Source organism: Aquarana catesbeiana, linkage group LG03 (assembly GCF_042186555.1).
Source record: "Aquarana catesbeiana isolate 2022-GZ linkage group LG03, ASM4218655v1, whole genome shotgun sequence".
Classification (NCBI taxonomy): domain Eukaryota; kingdom Metazoa; phylum Chordata; class Amphibia; order Anura; family Ranidae; genus Aquarana; species Aquarana catesbeiana.
In genome coordinates this window covers 437459499-437472544 of record NC_133326.1, presented here as the reverse complement: position 1 = coordinate 437472544, position 13046 = coordinate 437459499, and the positions used below count along the sequence as shown (strand labels likewise).

At 43.9% G+C, this 13046-nt stretch overlaps 1 protein-coding gene across 2 annotated transcripts in view; it reads right to left on the bottom strand.

The window, feature by feature from the left end:
* Nucleotides 1-13046, bottom strand: part of JADE2 (jade family PHD finger 2) — a 1082209-nt gene that overhangs the window by 1020086 nt on the left and 49077 nt on the right. Inside the window, exon 1 of one of the 2 annotated variants that reach the window (XM_073620796.1) lies at nucleotides 8016-8145. The exons of the other annotated variant lie outside the window; for it this stretch is intronic. The gene's annotated coding sequence lies outside the window, so the exon portion shown is untranslated. Of the gene's footprint in view, nucleotides 1-8015; nucleotides 8146-13046 lie in introns of those variants that run through there. 2 annotated transcript variants of the gene reach the window in all.

The following is a 13046-nucleotide window of genomic DNA, read 5'->3' as shown; positions in this document are numbered from 1 at the left end:
GCTTTGCACATCTAGGAGTAAAAATGTTGCCCCTTTTTTCTTTGCAAAATAGCTCAAGTTCTGTCAGATTGGATAGAGAGCGTCTGTGAACAGCGATATTCAAGTCTTGACATAGATTCTCAACTGGATTTAGGTCTGGACTTTGACTGGACCATTCTAAAACATGAATATGCTTTGATCTAAACCATTCCATTGTAGCTCTGGCTGTATGTTTTAGAATCGTTGTCCGGCTGGAAGGTAAACCTCCGTCCCAGTCTCAAGTCTTTTGCAGACTTATGCCCTGTACACACGTAGCGGACTTTTCGACCAGACTGGTCTGACGGACCGAATCCGGCGGACAATCCGACCGTGTGTGGGCTTCATCAGACCTTCAGCGGACTGTTTCTGTATCTGACGGACTTTAGATTTGGAACACGAAGGGCAGCTATTGGCTATGAACTTCCTTATTTTAGTCCGGTCGTACGTCATCACGTATGAATCCGTCGGACATTGGTGTGATCGTGTGTAGGAAAGTCTGTTCGTTCGAAAGTCCGTTGGAAAGACTGTCGGACCTTTGTTGCCGAAAAGTCCGTCCGTGTGTACAGGGCATAACAGGTTTTCTTCTAAGATTGCCCTATATTTGGCTCCATCTATCTTCCCATCAACTCTGACCAACTTCCCCATCCCTGCTGAAGAAAAGCATCCCCACAACATGATGCTGCCACCACCAAGTTTTACAATGGAGTCTTCAGAGTGATGTGCAGTGTTCGTTTGGTCTCATCCGACCAGAGCACCTTCTGCCACATGTTTGCTGTGCCCCCCCCCGATGGCTTCCTGCAAACTGCAAATGGGACTTCTTTCTTTTGTCTTTCAACAATGGCTTTCTTCTTGCCACTCTTCCATAAAGGCCAGATTTGGGGAGTGCACGATTTATTCTCCCACCTGAGCTGTGGATCTCTTTTACCATGGGCCTCTTGGCCATTTCTCTGATTCTCGGCTTGTCAGTTTAGGTGGACGGCCAGGTCTTCGTAGGTTTGCATTTGTGCCATACGCTTTCCATTTTCAGATGACTTGAATAGTGCTCTGTGAGATGTTCAAAGCCTGGGATATATTTTTTTATAACCTAACCCTGCTTTAAACTTCTCCACAACGTTATCCCTGACCTGTCTGGTGTGTTCCTTGGCCTTCATGATGCTGTTTGTTCACTAAGGTTCTCTAACAAACCTCTGAGGGCTTCACAGAACAGCTGTATTTATACTGAGACTAAATTACACACAGGTGGACTCTATTTACTAATTAGGCAACTTCTGAAGGCAATTGGTTCCACTAGATGTTAGTTAGGGGTATCAGAGTAAAGGGAGCTGAATACAAATGAGGAGGGTGCAGATCAGCTGGGAATGAAGATGACCAAAAAGTTAGAGGGGTTTTTAAACTAGGCGATGGGGGGGGGGGGGTCCAGAGGTAGAGATAGTCAGCGCGGAACATATTCCAGAGGGTAGTATTGGTAGTGGTAGGTTGACCAAAGCACATAAACCCAAGGTAAGCATAGTAGCAAGTCCTAGTAGCAAACTCGGAATACCCAATAAGAGGATAATAAGAGGATAATATGCGACCAGTCTAAACTACGTGGCATGTTCACCAATGCCAGGAGCCTGGCGGACAAGATGGGTGAACTAGAGATATTGTTGTACAAGGAGGATTTGGATTTTGTGGGAATTTCAGAGACCTGGTTCAACAGCTCTCATGATTGGCTGGCAAACATTCAAGGGTATACTCTTTATTGCAAGGATAGAGAGGGTAAAAAAGGGGGAGGGGTATGCCTATATATCAAGAATAATGTACAAGTGAATGTGAGAGATGACATCACTAAGGGAGGTAGGGAGGAGGTGGAATCCTTATGGGTAGAGCTCCAAAGGGATGAAGCTAAGGGAAAAATAATACTGCGAGTATGCTATAGGCCCCCTAACCTGAGGGAGGAAGGGGAGACAGATCTCCTATCACAATATGTATTAGCAGCAAGGATGGGAAGTGTTATCATAATGGGGGATTTTAATTATCTAGACATACTGGGCTCACCAGTTCCTAAATGTCTTGCAGGACAGTTTCATGGGTCAGATGGTAGACGCACCAACTAGAAATAAAGCGTTACTGGATCTACTGATTACCAACAATATAGACCTGATCACGGATGTGGAAATACTGGGAAATTTAGGTAACAGTGATCACAGGTCAATTGGCTTCAGTATAAATCACACATATAGGAAACATAAGGGCAATACAAAGACACTGAATTTTCAAAGAGCCAACTTCCCTAACCACTTACCGACCGCCACACGACTATATACGTCCTGACTTTGAAGAGGGATATCTCGGTAATGGCAGCAGCTGCTGCCACAACCGAGGTATCCATCTCTTCAGGCGGGCGGTTCAGTTAACAATAATGGTGGTCTCTGCGGTGGATTCGCCTCAAGATCACCGTTATCGGCGGCGGGAGAGGGTCCCCCTCCCGCGCCCTCTGCCACTTACCAGAGCCGTCGGCAGTGGCGGAGGCGATCGGGTCCTATCCGTGGCTGGGTATGGAGACAAGTGAGGCTAAGATGGTCCCCACCCGTCTCCATACCACAGCAGGGCGGAAGCGACATCAAAACGTCACTTCCGCCGATACGTCTTAAAAGGCACATTTTTCTGTTGTCATTTTTTTCAAATAACAACATTTTTTTTTCTTTTATTGCATTTTAGTCTAAATATGAGATCTGAGGTCTTTTTGACCCCAGATCTCATATTTAAGCGGTCCTATCATGCTTTTTTCTATTACAAGGGATGTTTACATTCCTTGCAATAGGAATAAAAAAGTGACCTTTTTTTTTTTTTTTTTTTTAAAGTGTAAAAATAAATAAATATATTATTTTTTCTTATTTAATTTATTTTATTTATTTTTACACTGTTTAAAAAAACCAAATTTTTTTAAAGTGCCCCGTCCCGACGAGCTCGCGCGCAGAAGCGAAAGCATACGCGAGTAGCGCCCGCATATATGAAAACAGTGGTCAAACCACACATGTGAGGTATTGTCGCGATCGTTAGAGCAAGAGCAATAATTCTAGCCCTAGACCTTCTCTGTAACTCAAAACATGCAACCTGTAGAATTTTTTTAAACGTTGCCTATGGAGATTTTTAAGGGTAAAAGTTTGATGCCTTTCCATGAGCGGGCGCAATTTTGAAGCGTGACATGTTGGGTATCAATTTACTCGGTGTAACATTATCTTTCACAATATAAAAAAAGAAATTGGGCTAACTTTACTGTTGTCTTATTTTTTTATTCAAAAAAGTGAATTTTTTCCAAAAAAAAGTGCGCTTGTAAGACCGCTGCGCAAATACGGTGTGACAAAAAAGTATTGCAATGACCGCCATTTTAAGCTCTAGGGCAGTGATGGCGAACCTTGGCACCCCAGATGCTCATGCACTCTGCAGTGTAGTGGAGCATCATGGGAAATGTAGTTCCAAAACATCTGGGGTGCCAAGGTTTGCCATCACTGCTCTAGGGTCTTAGAAAAAAAAAAAAAAAAAAAACGTATAATGTTTGGGGGTTCTAAGTAATTTTCTAGCAAAAAAACGTGTTTTTAACTTGTAAACACCGAGTCTGAAAAAGAGGCCCAGTCTTAAAGCGGCTAAACTATGAGCCTTGCTAGAAGGCATCAATTGGGATAAAATCTTAGGAACAAAGAACACGGAGGAGAGATGGGTTTGCTTTAAGAGCATATTAAATAAGGGCATTAGCCAATGCATCTCATAGGGTAATACATTTAAAAGAGCGAACAAAAGTCCTGGATGGCTTAACTCCAATGTAAAAATATAAAAATAATAAAAAATAATATAAAATATATAAGCAAAGGAGAAGGCCTTAAAAAAAATACAAGGTTGAGGGATCATCATCAGCATTCAGACTTTATAAAGAATGCAACAAGAAATGTAAGTGTGCAATAAGGGCGGCTAAGATAGAACATGAAAGACACATAGCGGAGGAGAGCAAAAAAAAAATCCCAAGAAATTCTTTAACCAGTTGCCGACCGCCGCACGACGATGTACGTCGGCAGAATGGCACGGGCAGGCAAAAGGACTTACAGGTACGTCCTTGCCTGCCCGCGGGTGGGGGGTTCGATCGGACCCCCCCCCCCCCCCCGGTGCCTGCGGCGGTCGGCAAATCCTCCCCGGCGATCCGTGGTGAAGGGGAGGCCATCCATTCGTGCCCCCCCCCTCGCGATCGTTCCTGGCCAATTGGATCATTTCCCTGCCTCTGTATTGTACACAGAGGCAGAGGAAATGATGTCATCTCTCCTCGGCTCGGCATTTTCCGTTCCGGCGCCGAGGAGAGAAGACTGTAATGTGAGTGCACCAACACACACACACACACACACACACACACAGTAGAACATGCCAGGCACACATTACACCTCCGATCCCCCCCCCCCCCGATCACCCCCCCTCTGTCACACTGACACCAAGCAGTTTTGTTTTTTTTTCTGATTACTGCATGGTGTCAGTTTGTGTCAGTTTGTGACAGTTAGTGTGGTAGGGCAGTTAGGGTTAGCCCCCTTTAGATCTAGGATACCCCCCTAACACCCCCCCAATAAAGTTTTAACCCCTTGATCACCCCCCGTCGCCAGTGTCGCTAAGCGATCATTTTTCTGATCGCTGTATTAGTGTCGCTGGTGACGCTAGTTAGGGAGGTAAATATTTAGGTTCGCCGTCAGCGTTTTATAGCGACAGGGACCCCCATATACTACCTAATAAATGTTTTAACCCCTTGATTGCCCCCTAGTTAACCCTTTCACCACTGATCACCGTATAACTGTTACGGGTGATGCTGGTTAGTTCGTTTATTTTTTATAGTGTCAGGGCACCCGCCGTTTATTACCTAATAAAGGTTTAGCCCCCTGATCGCCCGGCGGTGATATACATCACCCCAGGCAGTGTCAGATTAGCGCCAGTACCGCTAACACCCACGCACGCAGCATACACCTCCCTTAGTGGTATAGTATCTGATAGGATCAATATCTGATCCGATCAGATCTATACTAGCGTCCCCAGCAGTTTAGGGTTCCCAAAAACGCAGTGTTAGCGGGATCAGCCCAGATACCTGCTAGCACCTGCGTTTTGCCCCTCTGCCCGGCCCAGCCCACCCAAGTGCAGTATCGATCGATCACTGTCACTTACAAAACACTAAATGCATAACTGCAGCGCTCGCAGAGTCAGGCCTGATCCCTGCGATCGCTAACAGTTTTTTTGTAGCGTTTTGGTGAACTGGCAAGCACCAGCCCCAGGCAGCATCAGGTTAGTACCAGTACCGCTAACACCCACGCACGCACCGTACACCTCCCTTAGTGGTGTAGTATCTGAACGGATCAATATCTGATCCGATCAGATCTATACTAGCGTCCCCAGCAGTTTAGGGTTCCCAAAAACGCAGTGTTAGCGGGATCAGCCCAGATACCTGCTAGCACCTGCGTTTTGCCCCTCCGCCCGGCCCAGCCCAGCCCACCCAAGTGCAGTATCGATCGATCACTGTCACTTACAAAACACTAAACACATAACTGCAGCATTCGCAGAGTCAGGCCTGATCCCTGCGATCGCTAACAGTTTTTTTGGTAGCGCTTTGGTGAACTGGCAAGCACCAGCGGCCTAGTACACCCCGATCGCAGTCAAACCAGCACTGCAGTAACACTTGGTGACGTAGCGAGTCCCATAAGTGCAGTTCAAGCTGGTGAGGTAGCAAGCACAAGTAGTGTCCCGCTGCCACCAAGAAGACAAACACAGGCCCGTCGTGTCCATAGTGCCCTTCCTGCAGCATTTGCCAATCCTAATTGGGAACCCACCACTTCTGCAGCGCCCGTACTTCCCCCATTCACATCCTCAACCAAATGCAGTCGGCTGCATGAGAGGCATTTTCTTTATGTCCTCCCGAGTACCCCTACCCAACTAACCCCCCCAAAAAAGATGTTGTGTCTGCAGCAAGCGCGGATATAGGCGTGACATCCGCTATTATTGTCCCTCCTGTCCTGACAATCCTGGTCTTTGCACTGGTGAATGTTTTGAACGCTACCATGCACTAGTTGAGTATTAGCGTAGGGTACAGCATTGCACAAACTAGGCACACTTTCACAGGGTCTCCCAAGATGCCATCGCATTTTGAGAGACCCGAACCTGGAACCGGTTACAGTTATAAAAGTTAGTTACAAAAAAAAAAAGTGTAAAAAAAAAAATTTATAAAATAAAAAAAAAAAATAGTTGTCGTTTTACTGTTCTCTCTCTCTCTATTCTCTCTCTATTGTTCTGCTCTTTTTTACTGTATTCTATTCTGCAATGTTTTATTGTTATTATGTTTTATCATGTTTGCTTTTCAGGTATGCAATTTTTTATACTTTACCGTTTACTGTTTTATTGTTAACCATTTTTATGTCTTCAGGTACGCCATTCACGACTTTGAGTGGTTATACCAGAATGATGCCTGCAGGTTTAGGTATCATCTTGGTATCATTCTTTTCAGCCAGCGGTCGGCTTTCATGTAAAAGCAATCCTAGCGGCTAATTAGCCTCTAGACTGCTTTTACAAGCAGTGGGAGGGAATGCCCCCCCACCCACCGTCTTCCATGCTTTTCTCTGGCTCTCCTGTCTCAACAGGGAACCGGAGAATGCAGCCGGTGATTCAGCCAGCTGACCATAGAGCTGATAAGAGACCAGAGTGGCTCCAAACATCTCTATGGCCTAAGAAACCGGAAGCTACGAGCATTTCATGACTTAGATTTCGCCGGATGTAAACAGCGCCATTGGGAAATTGGGAAAGCATTTTATCACACCGATCTTGGTGTGGTCAGATGCTTTGAAGGAACAGTTTAAAAATAAGATAAAAAAGCAAAAAAAGAAAAAAGAAAAAAAAAAAAAAAACACCCCTGCCCCCCCCCCCTGCTCTCGCGCTAAGGTGAACGCAAGCGTTGGTTTGGCGTCAAATGTAAACAGCAATTGCACCATGCATGTGAGGTATCACCACGAAGGTCAGATCGAGGGCAGTAATTTTAGCAGTAGAAATCCTCCGTAAATCTAAAGTGGTAACCTGTAAAGGCTTTTAAAGGCTTTTAAAAATGTATTTATTTTGTTGCCACTGCACGTTTGTGCGAAATTTTAAAGCATGTCATGTTTGGTATCCATGTACTCGGCCCAAGATCATCTTTTTTATTTCATCAAACATTTGGGCAATATAGTGTGTTTTAGTGCATTAAAATTTAAAAAAGTGTGTTTTTTTCCCAAAAAATGCATTTGAAAAATCGCTGCGCAAATACTGTGTGAAAAAAAAAAATTAAACACCCACCATTTTAATGTAAATAGAACAAAAACTGTGCTTTAGGATGCGTGTATAGGGCCAGAAGATAAGGTTGCCGCCTCCCTTGCACAAGGTACCTGTTGGGGTACTATGTAAAAATATAGAAATGAAGGATAGGGTGTATTGGCGCTACCTAAAAAAATAATCTTATATTAATCAATATGTTTAAAAACTGGGATAGCCAGTAAATTCGCACCACCTACTTGAAATTATAAATCTAAGGGGTGTGCAGTATGTACAAACTCCCTTATTCACAATATGGGTAATGCCACCAGACAAGTATTTTACCAATGCTCATATGTTCAATAAATTATGATAAAACCAAGTGTCGCACCACTTATTGGATCCTACTGTATCTGGGAATGAGACCAGAGACTAGATTCCATATAGTGCATTTACTAGGAACCATATAGCAATACAGTGGTATAGGTATAAGTATTACTATCCTAATCTGATATGTTACGTTTAATTCAGCATAAATTGCAATTGCATAGGCCAAAAACTACTCAATAACATAGGAGACAGCAGCGATTAGATTTGCAACAGATATTATGACAGTCCCATATATTGATGTTAGGTGACTCATGCAGATTCCCACAGGTGACTTTGGTGCTGCAATAATTTGTCAGGTGACTCTCGTGCTCCCCCTTTGGTTGCCTACTCACCAGCTCCCAGACCCCCAACAGGGGTATAACGCTTATGATGTGGTGCGCTGGGTTGCTTCCATCTAGTGGATTCTTATGTTGTAGCCAGCTCCCCAAACCCCCCAGTGGGGTATTTCGTCTGTAGTGGGGAATAGATACAGGTGACTTTGGTGCTGCAATAATTTGTCAGGTGACTCTCGTGCTCCCCCTTTGGTTGCCTACTCACCAGCTCCCAGACCCCCAACAGGGGTATAACGCTTATGATGTGGTGCGCTGGGTTGCTTCCATCTAGTGGATTCTTATGTTGTAGCCAGCTCCCCAAACCCCCCAGTGGGGTATTTCGTCTGTAGTGGGGAATAGATACAGGTGACTTTGGTGCTGCAATAATTTGTCAGGTGACTCTCGTGCTCCCCCTTTGGTTGCCTACTCACCAGCTCCCAGACCCCCAACAGGGGTATAACGCTTATGATGTGGTGCGCTGGGTTGCTTCCATCTAGTGGATTCTTATGTTGTAGCCAGCTCCCCAAACCCCCCAGTGGGGTATTTCGTCTGTAGTGGGGAATAGATACAGGTGACTTTGGTGCTGCAATAATTTGTCAGGTGACTCTCGTGCTCCCCCTTTGGTTGCCTACTCACCAGCTCCCAGACCCCCAACAGGGGTATAACGCTTATGATGTGGTGCGCTGGGTTGCTTCCATCTAGTGGATTCTTATGTTGTAGCCAGCTCCCCAAACCCCCCAGTGGGGTATTTCGTCTGTAGTGGGGAATAGATCCCCTTGCTGCCAGATATTGTAGTAGATATATCCTGTGCTTTTAAATCCTTGGCAATATTGCTTCCACTCCTGTTTTCTTGTGACGTCTTATCAGGGACCAGGATGTGAGGTGGGGGGTCGGAGCCACAGGACCTGAGAAGACAGGGATGTAGTCTCACACAGGGCAAACAGCTTTTCAGACACAGGTCTGTCTTGCAGCTGCTGCAAGACAGACCTGTGTCTGAAAAGCTGTTTGCCCTGTGTGAGACTACATCCCTGTCTTCTCAGGTCCTGTGGCTCCGACCCCCCACCTCACATCCTGGTCCCTGATAAGACGTCACAAGAAAACAGGAGTGGAAGCAATATCGCCAAGGATTTAAAAGCACAGGATATATCTACTACAATATCTGGCAGCAAGGGGATCTATTCCCCACTACAGACGAAATACCCCACTGGGGGGTTTGGGGAACTGGCTACAACATAAGAATCCACTAGATGGAAGCAACCCAGCGCACCACATCATAAGCGTTATACCCCTGTTGGGGGTCTGGGAGCTGGTGAGTAGGCAACCAAAGGGGGAGCACGAGAGTCACCTGACAAATTATTGCAGCACCAAAGTCACCTGTGGGAATCTGCATGAGTCACCTAACATCAATATATGGGACTGTCATAATATCTGTTGCAAATCTAATCGCTGCTGTCTCCTATGTTATTGAGTAGTTTTTGGCCTATGCAATTGCAATTTATGCTGAATTAAACGTAACATATCAGATTAGGATAGTAATACTTATACCTATACCACTGTATTGCTATATGGTTCCTAGTAAATGCACTATATGGAATCTAGTCTCTGGTCTCATTCCCAGATACAGTAGGATCCAATAAGTGGTGCGACACTTGGTTTTATCATAATTTATTGAACATATGAGCATTGGTAAAATACTTGTCTGGTGGCATTACCCATATTGTGAATAAGGGAGTTTGTACATACTGCACACCCCTTAGATTTATAATTTCAAGTAGGTGGTGCGAATTTACTGGCTATCCCAGTTTTTAAACATATTGATTAATATAAGATTATTTTTTTAGGTAGCGCCAATACACCCTATCCTTCATTTCTATACCCACCATTTTAATCTGTAGGGCATTTACTTTAAAAAAATATATATAATGTTTGGGGGTTCAAAGTAATTTTCTTGCAAAAAAAAATAATTTTTTCATGTAAACAAAAAGTGTCAGAAAGGGCTTTGTCTTCAAGTGGTTAGAAGAGTGGGTGATGTGTGACATAAGCTTCTAAATGTTGTGCATAAAATGCCAGGACAGTTCAAACCCCCCCCAAATGACCCCATTTTGGAAAGTAGACACCCCAAGCTATTTGCTGAGAGGCATGTCGAGTCCATGGAATATTTTATATTGTGACACAAGTTGCGGGAAAGAGACAATTTTTTTTTTTTTGCACAGAGTTGTCTCTAAATGATATATTGCTCAAACATGCCATGGGAATATGTGCAATTACACCCCAAAATACATTCTCTTGCTTCTCCCGAGTACGGGGATACCACGTGTGAGACTTTTTTGGAGCCTAGCCGCATACGGGACCCCGAAAACCAAGCACCGCCTTCAGGCTAAGGGCGTAAATTTTTTATTTCACTCTTCACAGCCTATCACAATTTCGGAGGCAATGGAATGCCCAGGTGGCACAAATCCCCCCCCCCCCCAAATGACCCTATTTTGGAAAGTAGACACCCCAAGCTATTTGCTGAGAGGTATAGTGAGTATTTTGCAAACCTCACTTTTTGTCACAAAGTTTTGAAAATTGAAAAAAAAAAAAAAAAAAAGTTTTTTCTTGTCTTTCTTCATTTTCAAAAACAAATGAGAGCTGCAAAATACTCACCATGCCTCTCAGCAAATAGCTTGGGGTGTCTACTTTCCAAAATTGGGTCATTTGGGGGGGGGGGGGGGTGTTTGTGCCATCTGAGCATTCCATGGCCTCCGAAACTGTGATAGGCAGTGAAGAGATTGGTTTTCGGGGCCCCATACGCGGCTAGGCTCCCAAAAAGTCCCACACATGTGGTATCCCCATACTCAGGAGAAGCAGCTAAATGTATTTTGGGGTGCAATTCCACATATACCCATGGCCTGTGTGAGCAATATATCATTTAGTGACAACTTTTTGTAATTTTTTTTTTTTTTGTCATTCAATCACTTGGGACAAAAAAATTAATATTCAATGAGCTCAACATGCCTCTCAGCAATTTCCTTGGGGTGTCTACTTTCCAAAATGGGGTCATTTGGGGGGGGGGGGGGGGGGGTTTGTACTGTCCTGCCATTTTAGCACCTCAAGAAATGACATAGGCAGTCAAAAACTAAAAGCTGTGTAAATTCCAGAAAATGTACCCTAGCTTGTAGACGCTATAACTTTTGCGCAAACCAATAAATATACACTTATTGACATTTTTTTTTACCAAAGACATGTGGCCGAATACATTTTGGCCTAAATGTATGACTAAAATTGAGTTTATTGGATTTTTTTTTATAACAAAAAGTAGAAAATATTTTTTTTCAAAATTTTCGGTCTTTTTCCGTTTATAGCGCAAAAAATAAAAGACCGGCAGAGGTGATCAAATAACATCAAAAGAAAGCTCTATTTGTGGGAAGAAAAGGACGCAAATTTCGTTTGGTTACAGTATTGCATGACCGCGCAATTAGCAGTTAAAGCGACGCAGTGCCAAATTGTAAAAAGTGCTCTGGTCAGGAAGGGGGTAAATCCTTCCGGGGCTGAAGTGGTTAAGTATGTAAACAGTAAAAAAGCAAGGACAGACCATATTGGCCCCATAAAGAATGAGCAAGGACATCTGGTTACAAAGGATGAGGAGATGGCAAAGGTATTGAATTTATTCTTCTCCTCAGTCTTCACGAGGGAATCGGGGGGCTTCAGTAACCAAAACTGCAGTGTTTATCCTTATGACACATCACAGGAAGCACCTCCATGGTTAACAGAGGACAGAATCAAAATTAGACTTGGGAAACTTAACATTAATAAATCACCGGGACCAGGTGCCTTGCACCCGACGGTACTTTGGGAACGCAGTCAAGTAAATTGCCAGACCATTGTTCCTAATTTTTACTGACAGTCTGACTAGAATGGTACCAGCTGATTGCAGAAAAGCCAATGTAGCACCATTATTTAAAAAGGGCCCAAAATACATCCCTGGGAATTACAGACCAGTTAGCCCAACATCAATAGTATGTAAACTCTTGGAGGGGATGATAAAGGACTATATAAAAGATTTTAGTAATAAGAACGGTATCATTAGTAGTAATCAGCATGGATTCATGAAGATCTAGATAAAGAAAGGCCCATAGACGTGGTGTATCTGGATTTTGCAAAAGAATTTGACACAGTTCCCCATAAACGTTTACTGTACAAAATAAGGTCCATTGGCATGGACCATAGGGTGAGTACATGGATTGAAAACTGGCTACAAGGGAGAGTTCAGAGGGTAGTGATAAATGGGGAGTACTTTGAATGGTCAGGGGTGGGTTGTAGGGTTTCCCAGGGTTCTGTGCTGGGACCAATCCTATTTAATTAGTTCAGAAATGACCTGGAGAATGGGGTAAACAGTTCAATCTCTGTATTTGCAGACGATACTAAGCTAAGCAGGGCAATAACATCTCCGCAGGATGTGGAAATCTTGCAAAAAGATCTGAACAAATTAATGGGGTGGGCAACTACATGGCAAATGAGGTTCAATGTAGAAAAATGTAAAATAATGCATTTGGTGGCAAAAATATGAATGCAATCTATACACTGGGGGGGGGGGGGAGAACCTCTGGGGGAATCTAGGATGGAAAAGGACCTGGGGGTCCTAGTAGATGATAGGCTCAGCAATGGCATTCAGTGCCAAGCTGCTGCTAACAAAGCAAACAGAATATTGGCACGCATTAAAAAGGGATCAACTTTTACTATATGCAACTTAGACATGCATTTGAAGCACAGTCAAAAACCTCTGATTGGCACATTAGCTCGAACCCTTTGGCAGATTTGCTTAAAGGGGCAGAGACCTCTAAAGGATTCATTTCCCAGAGCTATAGCACCTTGCTCCACAAATACCTTCTAAAGCATCCTTTGACAGTAAAAGGGAAATGGGAGTTGGATGTTGGACCCTTGGATGAGGATCAATGGGAGGAGGTCTTGCAGTCAGTTTCCATATGTTCACTGAATGTAACGCAAAGACTAACGCAACTATATACACTTCTGAGAGCGTATTACACACCCCATAGGCTACATAATATGGGA